Source organism: Tympanuchus pallidicinctus, unplaced genomic scaffold (assembly GCF_026119805.1).
Source record: "Tympanuchus pallidicinctus isolate F22 unplaced genomic scaffold, pur_lepc_1.0 scaffold3, whole genome shotgun sequence".
Classification (NCBI taxonomy): domain Eukaryota; kingdom Metazoa; phylum Chordata; class Aves; order Galliformes; family Phasianidae; genus Tympanuchus; species Tympanuchus pallidicinctus.
The window spans coordinates 31,005,568-31,021,486 of record NW_026294747.1 but is presented as its reverse complement, the minus strand read 5'-3'; the positions used below and the strand labels follow the sequence as shown (position 1 = coordinate 31,021,486).

Genomic DNA, 15,919 nt, shown 5'->3' with positions numbered 1-15,919 from the left:
TTGTTTTCTAAACCTACTATCAAGCTATGCTCTGTTAGACCACATGAAGAAAAGCATATATTGGAAAGTATTCACTTGGTTGCAGGAACTCAATAGTCTGCAGAAATTTGACAAAGTGTAGTAGTGTCCACGTTTTACTATGCCATTTGTTACATGTATAATAATTTTTGTTAAAGATAATTTTTTTTTTTTTTTTACTTCTCATGTTAGTTTTACCAAATCACATTCCCTTTTGCCCAGAAAAAGTATATATCAGAGGTTTTTTTATTTTTTTTCAAGCATTCACTGTCATGCTCCACACTGTCCCTTTTATCTTCTCTTGCAATACTTCACTAATCTTAATGACATTTCCTAAAAATAATGATAATAATCTTACAATGATTAGAATGAAGTTTTCATGAAGGCGAATGTGGATTTATTAACTAAACTGGAAGAAGCATTGTCTTTGAGGAGAAACTGAAAATGTTTCTAGTTCTAGATTTACAGATAAAATAAGTAGTAAAAAAAATCCGTTAATCCTGATTTGATCCATCAGTTCACAGCTGTCTTGGTATATATTCCTATCAGAAAGAGACTACACTGAGGAAATCACATTCAAATGAAAAACATTCCCCACTACAACAGCTACATCAAATTAAAGCAAAACAATATGCTGTAACCCAATGCAACATTCAAAGTTTTCAGACCTCCTTCTGTGGTCCTATTGAAAAACTACAACAGATCAAAACATATGGGTTTGATGATGTACTTCATTAACATTTCTGCACTCTGATTGTCCATTGGAAAGCACATTGGTGAGCTTCATGCCTTAACACATCCCCATGCCTTTGCAGGACAGGACAGTGGCGTGGAGAAAATTGAGAATACCTCAGCAGCAGATAGGGAGTCAAAAGGTAATAGTAGATGTGGGAGAGAAAGTATGGGACAGGGACAGAAAAATCAATTTTCTTAACTCTCCCCCTTATCCATTGCTTTTCCATTCCATATTTGCTGTATGACATAAACATGGTTTATGATAAAATTACACATTAGAAAATTAATCAGGTATTTACACTCAACATCACCATTACCTTCATACTTCAATAACCATATCTTGAACATTATCAATAATTACATTCTTGACTTTGTCTCTTTGTAGAGATATGCTACACAGGAAATGCAGTATAGCATACCTGGCATACGTAAAGCCAAGAGCACCAGCTATCCTCAGGAGCAAACATTTCCTGCAGGCTATCTACACTTTCAAAACATGCAGACAACATAGCCTGTTTAGTCTTGATCTGCCTTTTTATACTGCCTCCAATCATAGCTTGCCCAATAAGGCTATCTGCCATGTCCATTCAATAACCATGAGAGCCTTCCTCACTTACCTTTGTCTCAGAGCCTAGAGATATATTGTAGCTGTTTTCCCTAGCCAAGCATGAACAGGTAAGCAATGAATCTTTTTCCATTTGAGTGCCAGCAAGACTTAGGTTGCAACAAGGCCAGCCAAGTAATTGATATCTTGTTCTGTCAGACCAAGTGCTATGAAGTCACTCACGGCAATGTTAGAATAGCAGCTACTGTTTTGTAGACAAAATTCCTTGAACAGTTTGAATTGGTTTGATTAGTATCCAGATACTATCCAACTGGACTCCAGCACAGTGGCTGTCTTTGTCACTAATGCGAACTCTGGGACTTAGCTATTTAGCCCAACATTTAGGCACCCAATACCTATTAAGGTTTTACTCTCCCCCATCTCATCTATTTACATTTTCAAATCCATACCCTTATCCACCCATTTTCATATCAATATTTCTTTGCACCTATCCACCTAGATACAGCTAGGCCATATTAATTCTATGTTTCCAAGTATTAATCATTCAATTATCATGATATTGCTAAGTTTTCATTTGAAAAGATCAAAATCATACAGTAGTTTCCATTACAGTTAACTACAGTGACTGCAATCTAAAGAAATTAAATATTTTTGAAAGTAAGATATGACCTCATTGTTACCCAAATGAAGAAACATGCAATAAAACTAAACCAGCAATGAGTTCATTTGTGAAACAATGAGGGTTATTTAAAATACTGTTCTCCATTCTCAAGCATAGGAAGTTCTGCACAAATTTATGTAAGAAATTCTTCACAGTAAGGGTGATGGAGCACTGGAACAGGCTGCCCAGGGAGATCACGGAATCTTCTTCTCTTCTTCAAGACCCACCTGTACTCCTATCTGTGCAACCTGGTCTAGGGAGTCTGCTTTGGCAGGAGGGTAGGACAAGAACTCTCTAGAGGTCTCTTCCAGCTCCTGCAGTTCTGTGGTTCTGCAATTCTTTTAACCAGGCTATATGATTCAAAGACAACTGAAAATTTCACTCATCAAGACCATCTCATACTTTTTCTTCCTGCTTTTAATCAGCTTAGTAGTGTGTTTTGATTAGGCCAGAGTGAATAAAGAAAACATCATATAAAATAGATGCAGCTTCCCTGTGTACAAACTAATTGCCCATTTTTTAATCTAATATTCACTTTTTGGATGAGGCTCAAGACTTTTTAAAATGTTGTTGGTTTGTATAACAGTAAAACAACACACCTTGTCAGTTCTTATTAAGAGCAGTAAACTCTAGTTCAAGCTAAGGTTTGCAAGTCAAAACCTAAGTGCTAAGTGCTGCCTGCGGCTGTGCAACAGGCTATTTGCACCTACAAGTTTCCCCTGTGTTGGTTAAATATTTTTCTTCTTCCTGATGAGAATTAATAGAAAGGAAAAAAATTACTTCAGTGTTGTTTCACTGTTAGGGCAAGTCATAATTATTTCTCCATGTCTGTCTCGTATCATATTTCCAGTATGATAACCTGGGCCATGATCATCCCAGCCAATGAAGAGTGTTTTCTGTGGACTAGTCTTACATCCCAGATGTAAGCGCTCAGATACATACATTTTTTTCCATGGAACTCTCTGAACTATCTCTCAGATCTCTTTCATTACATCAAAACTGCTTAAAATCCTTCTTAGAGTTACTGTAGGGGGAAGGACAAACTACAGAATGCATAGCATGACCATACTGCCTTTTCCTCCTCTAAGATCTTACCAAAACCAGAACTGTATCTGCACACAACTGCATGCTGAAAGGATAAGGCCATATCCACAGGATCAGAGGTTTGAAGACTCACTGGACTATTTTTCACTTCTCTCCATCATTTTTTTCCACAATGTTGTACATATTTTCCTCATATTTTTCTTGTTATAAGTAATAATATTGGATTAAACTTCTTTGGTTTTTGTTTGTTGGTTGGAGATTAATACTGTAAGATGTTTATATGTGCATCATCTTTCATAGATATTTCATCTAAAATTACAGAATATTATTTTTATATAGATATATCATGTTACCGCACAACTTTTAAAAAGGACAGCCCTATATAAATAATACTTGATTTAAAATGTATTGTATGTCTTCCCCCCCTCCCCGCCCCACAAAACCCCCCCCAATATTATCTCTGACAAGGAAAAAGTCCTTATTTTTAAGCTACTTTTCACATGAAGAAATATTAATGCTAATTAGCAAATTGAAAATATTGTTGCAAAATTGACTGCAAAGACTGAGAAAGGGAAGGAAAATTTTCTCTCACTGGGAAGTACTTAAATTTATGTTTCTTTTTTTATTTGTGAATAAGCCTATAAGGAAATAAAGCAGATTTTTATGATAGACAATTAGAAAACAATTTTCTAAAGCATAAATAGATATAGATATCATAGATATTCCATTAATGAATAATTGAGACCATTCACACTGCTTTTGAAAACATACCCCAGGATGAGTAATTTTCAAATGTATGGTAAGTTCACAGCTGATGGACACTAAGTCATCACTGTCTTATGCAATTTTTTCCAATCAAGAAGTGATGTAATTGTTATATTTACTAATATGCATTACCAGAAAACTTTAAAAGTAATTTTAATGATACGTGCTTTAGTTTAAAACTCACCTAACAGCAAAGAATACAGAGAAGGTAATACAGAAACTCCTGTTCATGTTATTTTCATAGCTTCTTACATATTAATGTTCCAAAAGGATTTCTTTTGCAGTTCATGCTTATCTAACCAAGTACTTGGTAACTCAAAATGTATGAAATTTAAATCAGTTTTTTTATATGGACTTCTTTTTGTCACCTGTAAATGTATAATGAGAGGGATAAGATTGTAATGCAGTCTGGAAGCATGAGGAGGTGATGTTTGCCCTTCAGTGCAAATCCCTTTTCACATCAAATGGAATGCATTTGAATTAATAGTGCATTGTCCATGCAATAAGTAAAATACAGTAGCCTTTCATTTGAAAGATATATGTGATTTTGCTCCAAGTGATAAATATGACAAGGAGTAAATATATTTGCAATAACAAAAAGTTATAAGAAAAAAATCAAAATATGAAATTAGGTTTGAATTCCTGTTATGAACTTTTTAAAAAGAATCTTTAAAATTTCTATTTAAGAAGCTTTTTCTCTTCATGGTTTGTCAAAGCACACTGACAAAACAGCAGACTTACACTTCATGCAGATATGCATGAACATGGAGCACATCATCCTGAGGAAGCTGGGAAAATTAAACAAAAATAGTCGAAAGGTGTGAATGTAAAGCATATTACGTAAAGAGCTTTACAGTTCTATGTGAAAACATTTTTGTAGTGTTCTAGCAATAAGACCACTCTGCTTTCAAGTCCTGCAGGGAAGCGAAGAAGTGAGGTCTAGATTTGCATGCTTAGATAACCCAGTTAAGCCTTCCTGAGAATTTTCTGGTAAATGCATATCCAACTCTCTTACAGCTGTACTTAAAGTTACAAATTATTTTATTCACAAATTAAATAGCAGTAATCTTATGTTTCAGAAAAGTTTCAGATGAAAGAAAGTGGATCATGTTTATGATGCATACACTTTACGTTAATGCAGAATTTACCATATTAATTGACATTTCACAAACTACTTTTTTTTTTTTTCCAAGACCAGTATGGGGACAGTTCTCCACTACTGCAAAGTCACAGAACAGCAAGAGTGACAATACAGTTTGTGAGAGGCAGATTGTTTTTTTTTTTGCAGTAGCTTTCAGTATTTCCTTTACGTAGTATAGGCATTTAAACTTATAACCCTCTTGCAAAATAGCTGTTTTTCTTCCACTAAGAAAAGTTGCTGAACAGATTAAAAAGTTAAGATTTGGGGTGCTCTGACCAGGGTAGGATTGAGCCAGGTACAAGATAAGATAAATATTCAGGGCCGAGGGAGAGCCTAGAGCAAGACAGAATGAAGGTACTTGTTCTTGGAATTATTGCCCTCCTATCTCTGTGGATATAATACACCAAGAAACAGCAGGTTGGTAAGGGGCCTTATATGAAAACGTATCATAGCAACAGCAGCAGAGAGACTGTGAGCCTGAGATGCTCAACCAATGAGCGAGCACCAGGAGAGCATTACCTGCGTCAGGTTTAGGTTATATGAATGAATTTTGATGACCAGCGCGCAATTTCTCCCTTGTCAATAGGGGGCGTGCGCCCGTTATTGCAATAACGAATAAACTTTGCTGCTGTCACTAAAATCCTTGCCTAACTTGAAATGTAGGATTTTGAGTGTTTCTAACAATGCTAAGGATAAATTTGTGCTTTCAAGATACATAAAATAAATGGCAATAAGTACTCTCTTATTTTCCTAGCTTTGCAAACCCAAAAAAAACCCAACAACCTCCTAGTATCTGTCCAGTACAATGTTTAGTCATTTCCCCTCTCCCCACCCCAACAAAAAAAACTCAGAATTGAAGTTACACTCAAGCTGCCTGTAAAGTATTACTTACTGTGAGTGCCAACAAGATATTTCCCTCTTTTCTAATTGGGTAACACAGCTAATTACTGTTCTGTGAAATCATATTTGAGTGGCAGCTTGAACGTAAACAGAAACTGTAATCTCAGATGATATTGTATAAACATTTGAGATAGGGATGTGCAAGAACTGAAGTATCAAAGAAAGAAATTTATATCCGAGACAATAAAAGTTACCTGCGTTTCATGGCTATCTAATCTCTGACAACAGTTCTTTAAAATCACATGGTTTCCTGCCAAATGCCCATAATGGTTTCCATAAATGCTTTGGCACAGTATTCACCGGGAAAAAAAAAAAACAACACAGAGATGGGTTGGAAATCACAGAAAGAAAATATGAAAACCACATGTTAAAGTAAAGTAGATTTTGGATACTCTTTAAAGCATATTCATATTAAGCCTATAAAATGTTAAGGAAACAGATTTAATCAATAGTACAAAAGCATAAGAATGATAAGACATTTAAGGTAAAGTTGAGAATGTCTCTTAAAACTGTATGCAAATTAATTTCAGGGGTGCTAGGATAATTTGTAGATGATTTCTGGTTTTGGTCAAGAGTAGCATCAATATCTCAGTTTTCATAATTGCTCTCCAGGACTCCAAGTTTCATTTTTTTGCACTTTTTGATGTTCAATAAGAAAGAACTGAAGCACACATTAGCAACTAGGCCAAAAGACAAGGTATTTGGAATCAGAGAGTGAGGAGATTAAAAAAACAGACCAAAGCAAAAAACAATAGAAAGGATGGTTATCTGCTGGTAATTTTATTAAGCAAAATTATGTTATTACTTAATTTTTTTCCCCTAACCTAATGCTTTACTATATTAGTTTATAAACCACTGCTCTCCAGATTCCCAGACCTCTATTAGAATGATCATATTTCATTTACTGAAGATGTCTGACGGAGGGTTCACAGAAGGAACTGTTACAGTTCATTCATATCAAGTCCTTCTGGACAGTTGTAGCAGCTTCGACATATGACCAGGAACTAGCAAAACTTCTGAATTTTTACTGAGAATTAGAGAACTGTTCCTAATGCTCAATTTGTTATAAGATCTGTTGTTTCTACCAAAAGTGCCCTTTTCAAAGTTCACTCTCAAATTCTTTGAAAATGTTTTGTGCTGTTGAAACTCTCTTTGAAAATAAGAGGGGGAAAAAAAAAAAAACAACAAGTAATTTCAAAATAGAATTCTTCTATCCTACAGTGAAGGAGCTGGGCTTTTTCAGTCTGGAGAAGAGAAGGGTATGAGAAAACCTCATCATCACCTTCCAATATTTATAGGGAGATCATGAGCAGGAAGGAAATAAACTTTTACATAGGTAGATAGTATTAGTACAAGGGGCAATGGTTTTAATCTAAAAGATGTGAGATTTAGACCAGATGTCAGGAGAATCTTTTCACTTAGAGTATGGTGAAGTTCTGGAGCACACTGCCCGTGGATACCCTATCCCTGGAGGTGTTCAAGGCTTGATAGGACAGGGCCCCTGGGCAAACTGATCTAATACTTGACCTACCAGTTGACAACCCTACCTGCAGCACAGGAGTTAGAATCTGATGATCACTGAAGTTACTTTCAATCCAAGTTATTCTATGATTCCTACTAGAATGTGCAGAATCAAGCTGAGACCACCTATTCTGCAAAGTAACTGCTGAGCATAGATTCACAAGGAGATCTCACATCAGAAGAACAATATACTTCCTTCGAGGATTCTTCTCAGTAAAAAACTTAAGCATGTTACAGGATTCACAGTCCTCCCAGCCCAAGACCAATGCCCCAGTCCATTCTCCAATGAGATGGCTATCCTATTGTCAGCATTAGATATTGCGGCATGTCAATTAATTGTTTAAGAAGGCAGCAATTAGAAGCAAATTTAATTCTAGCTTTCCATAGTTATAGTTCCACCACTATAGTCAGTGACCTCTAGAACAACATCTACAAGCCATAATTCTGCTGTCTTTGCAAAGAACTTGCTACTGGTTTATTAAACATTAGCAATAATTAAAGCGCAAGAAAAAATTCTTAGTGAATCAACATTTGGAAAAAAACACACTTTGCTATATAACTAATACTTAATATACAAAACATGCAATAACTTTGGTTCACGTTCAGATATACTGTACTCTTTGACCCAATCATAGCTAATGCTTGTATCAGGAACAAATAAAACCTCACTGTGAATATTTATTTTCCTTCCATGAATATTTTTGTATCCTTAAGACATCTCAAAACTACTCATATTTATGTACTGTAATACAGATTTATCTGGAGCTGTGATACAGCAAAGGCCTTCTGAAGGGTCTGAACGATATCATATTACTTAGCATAATAAATACCAACTGCAAAGTGAGTTGGCACTGTAATAAATAAGAGATGGGAAATTTAGTAAAACTCACAGTGTATGAAAGAGGATGATGTAACGTTAGACCCAGTGAGAAGACTCACTGCTGAGTATAAGCTTTACAGCTATATGAATAGGCCAATTGCATACTTACAAACTTAAACTGGTGAACGTTAATCTTTAATTCTGTTTATAAAACAGATAGAGAAATCTCTGTGTTCTGCTTGCAGTAGTTACAGTAAAGTAACGAAAAGTCCAGCAATAATAGTAGAGAGGCACAATCCTAGACTGGAATAAATGAGAACAAGCCCAAGTGCAACAGCCATGGATGCAAAAACAAAGGAAAAAAAAAAAAAAAAACCTCCTTGCCCTTAGAAAACCTCCAGTACACAAGGATCTCCAGGTAAGATACCTTCATCTCCGCTGTCAACCCTTAAATGAAGTCTGGGAAAGGGTGGAGCCAGGATCCACCCCTTCTGGTCACTCAGGTGTATTACATGCAGCTGAGCTCCTCTGGGTTGGCCCTGCCTTCCCATCAGGTGCTCAATCACTGTTTCAGGCCATGACTTAGCATTTCTGCTATACGGTTGGCTTAAAATTTTACACCAAAGAGAAATAAAAAGTTTAGTTAGTCTCAAATATTTTTACTTATCGTATCAAGGAACTGGATTTTTTTTAATTTTATTTATTTTTGTGGGGGATTTAATTCATGATAAAACAAAAGAATGCATTTGGAAACCTTTTTAGATTTACCATCTAGGAAGCTACCCAGATCAGACATCCTCTGTATACAAGATATCAGTACTATGGCTCCAGCCTCCCCCGTTACCAAAAAGCATAATAATTTCTTTAAAGATTTTATGTCTTGGAAATATCAAGACTTTAACTACAAACTATGAGGTTAAACAATGCAAACATTTAGTTTATATGCATATTTTCCATTCAAAAACTCATAAGCATTTGTCAGTTAAGAAACAAAGAAAGAAAACCGAAATAATATTTAAAGACTCTCTGTTCATAATAGAATTATATTTGGCTGGCTAGCTGACCTAGTTACTTGAGCTATTTCTTTGTTAAACGTATTTGCAAATATCAATCTGAAATTAAATTCGTTTCACTGTATATCATGATAACTCATTTTCTCATGTATACATTTTATTAGGAAATGTATTTATTGGAATAGTCAAAGAAGTTAAAGAAATACAGTGTACATCTTTATGATCTGTAAATATCTGTATAGAAATTATATTGATACATTATTTCTTCTTGCAGACAAAAACATAATGTTGAATGACTGAAAGTCAGCAAAGTGCAAACTGGAAACAAGATTCTATTTTTGATGACAAGAAGAATTAACTATATTTAGCAGTTTACCAAGAAATAGAATACATTTATCATAACTTGGAATATTTAAGTTGAAATGTGTAAGTTTCCAAGTGGTTCTTTTTTTGTGTGTGTGACTCTGATTTATGGTTTTCTACAGGAAAACTGTTTGAAAATCTCTAGTCTCTTCTGTGTAAAAAGCCAGTGAAGTTGATTATAATAAGGTCTTTTTAATGCATTAGTGTATTTATCAAGCCTTCTAAAGTATGAACTGATATGAACTGGGTAGTTTTTAGTTTTTATTATTTTTATTTATTTTTATTTCTATTTTGTACTGTATTCTGGGTTTGAAACTGAATGTCATATTTGTGACACTGATAGAGGCAGAATTTAAACACCATCATTTTCTTCACTGTAATCACTCAGACATTGACCAGGAAGATGTTTCCACCTTCTTCCTTGCTGCTTCCTTGCTGCTGTATCAGCCACGGGTAATTTGTAAATAACAGTGACTGGCCACAATAAAGTTTGTCCTAGTAACACAAAAGAGACAGCTAAGAAAAGGAGGGGGAAGATTCTGCCCACTCAGTGGCAGGTGGGAGATCTGTCTGTGTCAAATTATCATTTCCATTTTGTCTTGTGATTGTAACATTCACTGTGAGTTAGAGCATTCATTTTGTAGCAGCATCTTGACGCCTTAGTGAAGGAACCATAATAGTCTATGACAGAGCAATCAACAGCTTTCACTACTGAGTGGCTCTTCCTTACCCGAGAGAACAGTGATTAGTGGTAGATTATTGGTAGAGCCGTTAACTCTGAGCAACTACAGAGGCAATGGAGGGAACAACAGGAAAGGTTTAGAGCTGCAACTCAGACTTCCTCCTGCCCACTTCGCACTCTATGTATATGATTCAGATGGAAGACAACATGTGAAAAGCATCCTTCCCTGAACAAGGTAGATCAAACAATAACTGAGTCAACAGGACCTGGAAAGCAGCACAGGAGTTTGCTAGATCTTAGATTTAGATCAATTTTAGGACTCCCAGGTACAGCAATATCTAGTCCTATAGAATACACATAAATAAAATTGCATCATAAAACCAGTATTACTGCAAACATTCCTAACAAGCAAGGTAATAAGAAAAGCTGAAAAATGTTTTGGGGCTTTTTTTGTTGTTGTTGGGGATTTTTTTTGTTTTGACTTCCTGCTAATTCTTTGATTTATGTTGCTGCTTTGATGGCAGTAATAAGTTCTGTTTATCATTGTCACAGGAAAACAACATATATAGTTACATTCGTAAGAACACACTGTAGCTTAATGCTGGGGAGAAGGGAGGTTTCAAAAATAAAAATGGCCAACCACAGTGTGATATTCTGTGTTTTGCTTACTGATATGACTAGAAACACTCATCTGGATTATGAATAGAGCAATACATAGTCAAATATACATTTACTCAAACTAGGTTTCTTGTGCGTTTCTGTACTATTTATTCTTTGGAAAAAAATATATATGCATGTAACATAGATATTCTAAATAAACAAAAAGTATAGTGTATAATGCATTGAAGCCAATTCTATTTTGATTCCAGTCACCTATGCCATTTGTTTACTAACATTATCAATTATACATATTAATTGGGATATTAATGTGATATACAAAAAGTTGGTTGAAATGATCAGTTTTGAATACTGAATACACAACTCAGAAACAGATGGTGACTGTTGAAAATCACATAAATAAAATATAAAATAATGTAGTGATTAGAAAACGTTCCCATATAAACTCCTTTACCAATATGCTAGAAGAACTGTAACCTATCGTCTTGTTTAGAATGAGTTTTCTAGTAACTGTTAATTATAATTGTACAGTACTGCAAATTAATGCTGTCTTTCTCTAGTTTCAACTAAAAAAACTGCAATAAATGCATTGAAGACCATAGAAATATTTTCTTCTAATACGTATTAGGAAAAATCATTACTTTAGGAACTGTTCAGACTGAACATGAAAATTGTTCTTTGTGACTTTAAAATTTCACTTACAAAATATTATGCCTTTCTTAAGTATCTTAGAAACATTTCCACTAATGCCTGAAGGTACAAGGGCCTTTTTTTCTGAGTAGCCAACAAGAAGGAAATGAAACTTTTCTAGAATCCCCATCAAAGCAATAGTTAGTTCACTCAACTCCACTTAACTAGCTGAATCAATTAGTCGGACTTGAACATTTCTTTTATGAAAGATACCCAGTTCTTGAATTCTACAAATTTAATGGATAGCTATACTTAGCATATCAAAATAGAAAAATATATGAAAATCAAGAAAAAATATTTCAGTCATATTATTCAAGCCCCATTTGTCGTTGCCTGCTTTTTTTGTTTCATTTTGTTTTTTCCTATTATTAAAAGGGAGAAGAAAGTAGTGGGGATAGACAATGATAGTTGTTGTGAAAATTAACCAATATCTTACATTTACATCACAAAAACTCCTTAGTATAAACAAATGAAATAAATTTGTTCAGAATTATTCCTGAATTATTGGATATCTGATCAGTTCTTTGTGACATGCAGCATACATTTTTGGGTATCGGATTTCTGGAAATCAGAGTATTTCAGTCTCACCTATCACAAAGTACTTTTTTCTGCTTTTATTCTCTCTCTTCAACAAAATGATCAAATAATTGTAATAATTCTACTTTGTAAGCTATATGACAAATCAAACAAGATGCAAAGATCATCAGGAAAATGGAAAATCTATCCTCTGAGAGCACTCTTGAGAATGACTTTTGAGGCTGAGACTACAAACTGCTGACAACAAACGTATCAGGGTATACATACCAATGAGGAAAAAGGAACAATTCAAAGAGACAAAGCATTTGAAGAACAAATGCTGATGTCAAAATCCATTCAAACTAAAAAACAGAAGAGAACAGGGAAGTTCTGAAGCTGTCTTCCTTTGGCAGAATGTGGGAGACTAATGGCTACTAGGAAGTTCATTGTAGTTCTGAAGGGATCTTGATAATTTAGTCCCTGGAGGAGTGAAGCACTCCACTCAGTGACTTTGGAGGTTTCTAGTTTTAATATCTGAACAAAAATGGAAAAAGTCCTGATAAAACTGAGAGCCATCCATACAAGTATGTCTCAAATAAATTTTAAATATAATTGGAATTCTTCTTCCTTCACACATACATATGTCAGCAACTTTTCTAGATACTTCTGATTTGAATTAAGACTTTTTTTACTTGACGTTATCTCTTGCATAAAGAAGAATAAGTACCTGCTGTACCTAAAAGAAACTGAAAAATCTCTCTTCCCTAACACCAACAGCTGCATGAATAAGAAAACAGAGCTACATTTGGTGGAAGCTGCTGTGCATGCAGAGGTTTGCTGCCATGATATCTTCAGTTATCGATACTACTCTAGATTCATCCTTGGTGGTGAAAAAGAAACATTTAAATTTTTTTTTTCAAACTACAAAACTCAGTTGGACTCTTGGAAACTAATTCACCAACATAGTTTGTAACACATTAAGTATGAGCTATTCCTACTGCTTGCCCTTCAGCTGACTTCTAACTCAATAAACACAATTTTGAAAATACTTATCTAGTAGGTCATTGTTAAAAATGCTGTTGATCTGTGGAAGAGCATGAATACGATTCGTGTAATAGATTCTGTGTTTCCTGAGCTGTTGTCTCTGGAGTTGCTGGCACCAGCAGCTGATGCCATGTGCAAGAGCAAGAGATGCTCCATTCTGTGTCATTCTTTTCCCATTGGAATGTGCTCTGTCTGGGTATGGTAGTTAAACAATCTCAACAGAGCTTCAGCTGGAAGGGTTTTTTGTACCTTTATAATTATGACATTAATATACGGAAAAATATGCCATGTGCACCTCACCTGAAATTTGCTTTAACCCTTCCTCTTCAATAAGACGACATTACAATAGACGTATAAAAGTGTAACTTAGTTGACTTCTAATAAAGAGAAATCAGTTGAATTTAAAAAAAAAAATAAAAATCTGACTCTTAAATTTCCCTTACTGGTTCATTATTCTATTATTTTTCCTCCTCCTGATTAGCTTTTCTACAGAGTCTTACAAATTTCATTGCCTTTCTAGTTCTAAGAAATTGTTCCAGGAGTATTAGTTCTCTGGGTAATTCTTCTCTTTGAATACTATTCTGTAAAACTTTTGAAAAGGTTATTTTTAAGAGAAAGTCTTGTAATTTGCAATGCTTTCTTTTTCTCAAGGCATCTATTCAAATATTTTTCTCTCTCGTTACCATTGTCTTCATCAGTCTAGACTTTCTACCTAGGCTCTGTTTGTTACTTGATAGCCAAGACAAAAGTGAAAATATTATCTTGAGTACGACGACAATAACAGGCATTTAACATCTCAACCATATTCAATTGCATGAGTAGCCATCTAAGGCATCCCTATCCCAGTAGTCCTAAATAACTGCCAAAGGTTTGATTTAAATGGATTAAAGTCTAATTCCTCCTTTAGCAAAGTCTTTGTAAGACCACCATTTTACATTCTGGTAATTTTGTATAACTGTAAATGTATAATTTTATGCAAATATATCTTTCAAAAACTGTTTGATCAAAATGTCTTGCAGCAGGTTTAGGATTCACTTCACACATTCTGAAGCTATAATATTCTGACATATTAGTTCAGTTAGGTTGTGAATGGTTCACCACCCTTCATTTTCTAGTGACTCGATGTTTATGGCATGTGCTCAATTGTTTTAAAGCATGACTAAAAAGTGTAAAACTGGTCTATGAAATCACTAGCCCAGAAAAAATTCTCTGCTCCGCTGAATTCAATAAGCAGTATGTACATTCACTTCCTTTGTCAATTACTCTTTTTTTTTTTTTTTTTTTTTTTTTTAACCTTTTGAGTGTTTCAGAATTGTAGGGTTGGAAGAAATATTCTGAAATATCAATTTTCTATATGAAAACTTTATAGCACAGAAAATACTTTTTTATTATTTTTACATGAAAATGTGGATTGCTCCAATAATTACAGCTTTGCAAAGCAGACCAGAAAATTGTACCTACTTCCTCAAGACAACTTAGAGATACTGAGGCTAAAAACACACCCTATTTGTGTACTCGTCATTCTGCCATAAGAAAAAGGGAGGACTGTAATTTGGATTTTAGAAAACAGAAATGTTTTTTTCAAATAGTCTAGTCAATGATGAATGAGGAACAAAATTTAAAAACCTGAAAGTTGTTCATGGACATTTTAAAAATAATTATATTCATTGTATCCTGTTGAATTGATTAGCTGTATTAGAATTCTTTTGTCCAGTATTCTATCTCTGCTGAGATCTTCTGTGTTGTCACCTACTACAACACTTCTGTGGTGGCAGTGGGTTTTTCTGATCATTTAGGTAACTTTTAAAGTGAGATTGAGTAAGGTATGGGAAATTCCCTTTCTGATCTGTTCCTTGGCTTTTCCCATTTGTGAGGCAGACATCATAATTAAAAAAAAAAAAAAGTAAGACTTCAGGATTTTTTCTAAAACTTTTTCAATTTTCAATTGTATTTAAAGTGCCAAAATTGTATTTTAAGTGCTGAAATTGTCTACATGGAAAAAAACCCACAACGTTTTCTCTTCAAAATAGGTTAAAAAGAAGGCAAATAGCTTTTGTACAATTAGAAAGTGTGATATCTCTTTTTACTCAGCTCTGCTAAGCAGGTATATATGCCTCACTTGAAACGGTGTCTAATATTCCACAGATGGCAATTACCTTCAGAGGAATGGCTAGGGACTTAATTAAAAGGCAGAGAGTTAGCAAACTAAAATGCTAGAGAAGCACATGAAAAATCTATACATTATCCAAGGGTCTCTATAGAACATTTAGGAAGCTAAAAGTGTCTTTTTTCAAAATTTACCTTCCGTTCCTCACAAAAGGTTTACTTTAAAATAAAGGTTAGGTATCCTATATTTAATATTTTATTTTGACTAACTGAGCTTACTTTACAACAAAGCAAAATATATTTGACTGAATAATATTGATTTTACATGAAAGCACATCAGTTAGTGAAATGCAAAAACCAATAAAGCATCACCCCAGGCTGGGATAGATATCTCTAGACACAATTTATTTTTACATTTAAACCAATTATTGAACTTGTTGCATTTAAAAATGTGCATCATATATCCTTACAAGGACTTTTTTATTCAATCATACCAATTGCATTGATCTCCATATTCTATATTAAACACCAATCTTAAATTAAAGCTGACAATTTTGAAGGCTGTGGTACAAGATTCTAAGCAGAAATAAATTCTGCAAGGCTTTCTTTCTGTGTTTTTATGCCCAAACATTAATACAAATATTGATTACATTTTAACACACAATTTGTAAGCTACTTCAATGTTTATTTCTTCTTAATATTTGTTCAATAATATTA

At 34.3% G+C, this 15,919-nt stretch overlaps 1 long non-coding RNA gene across 1 annotated transcript in view; it reads right to left on the bottom strand.

Annotated features, from left to right (window-relative positions):
• LOC128085919 (uncharacterized) overlaps nucleotides 1-15,166 on the bottom strand; it is a 29,195-nt gene extending 14,029 nt beyond the window's left edge. Inside the window, exon 1 of the long non-coding RNA XR_008209161.1 lies at nucleotides 15,156-15,166. This is a non-coding gene — a long non-coding RNA (uncharacterized LOC128085919). The remainder of the gene's footprint in view (nucleotides 1-15,155) is intronic.
• Nucleotides 15,167-15,919: the final 753 nt, after the last annotated feature.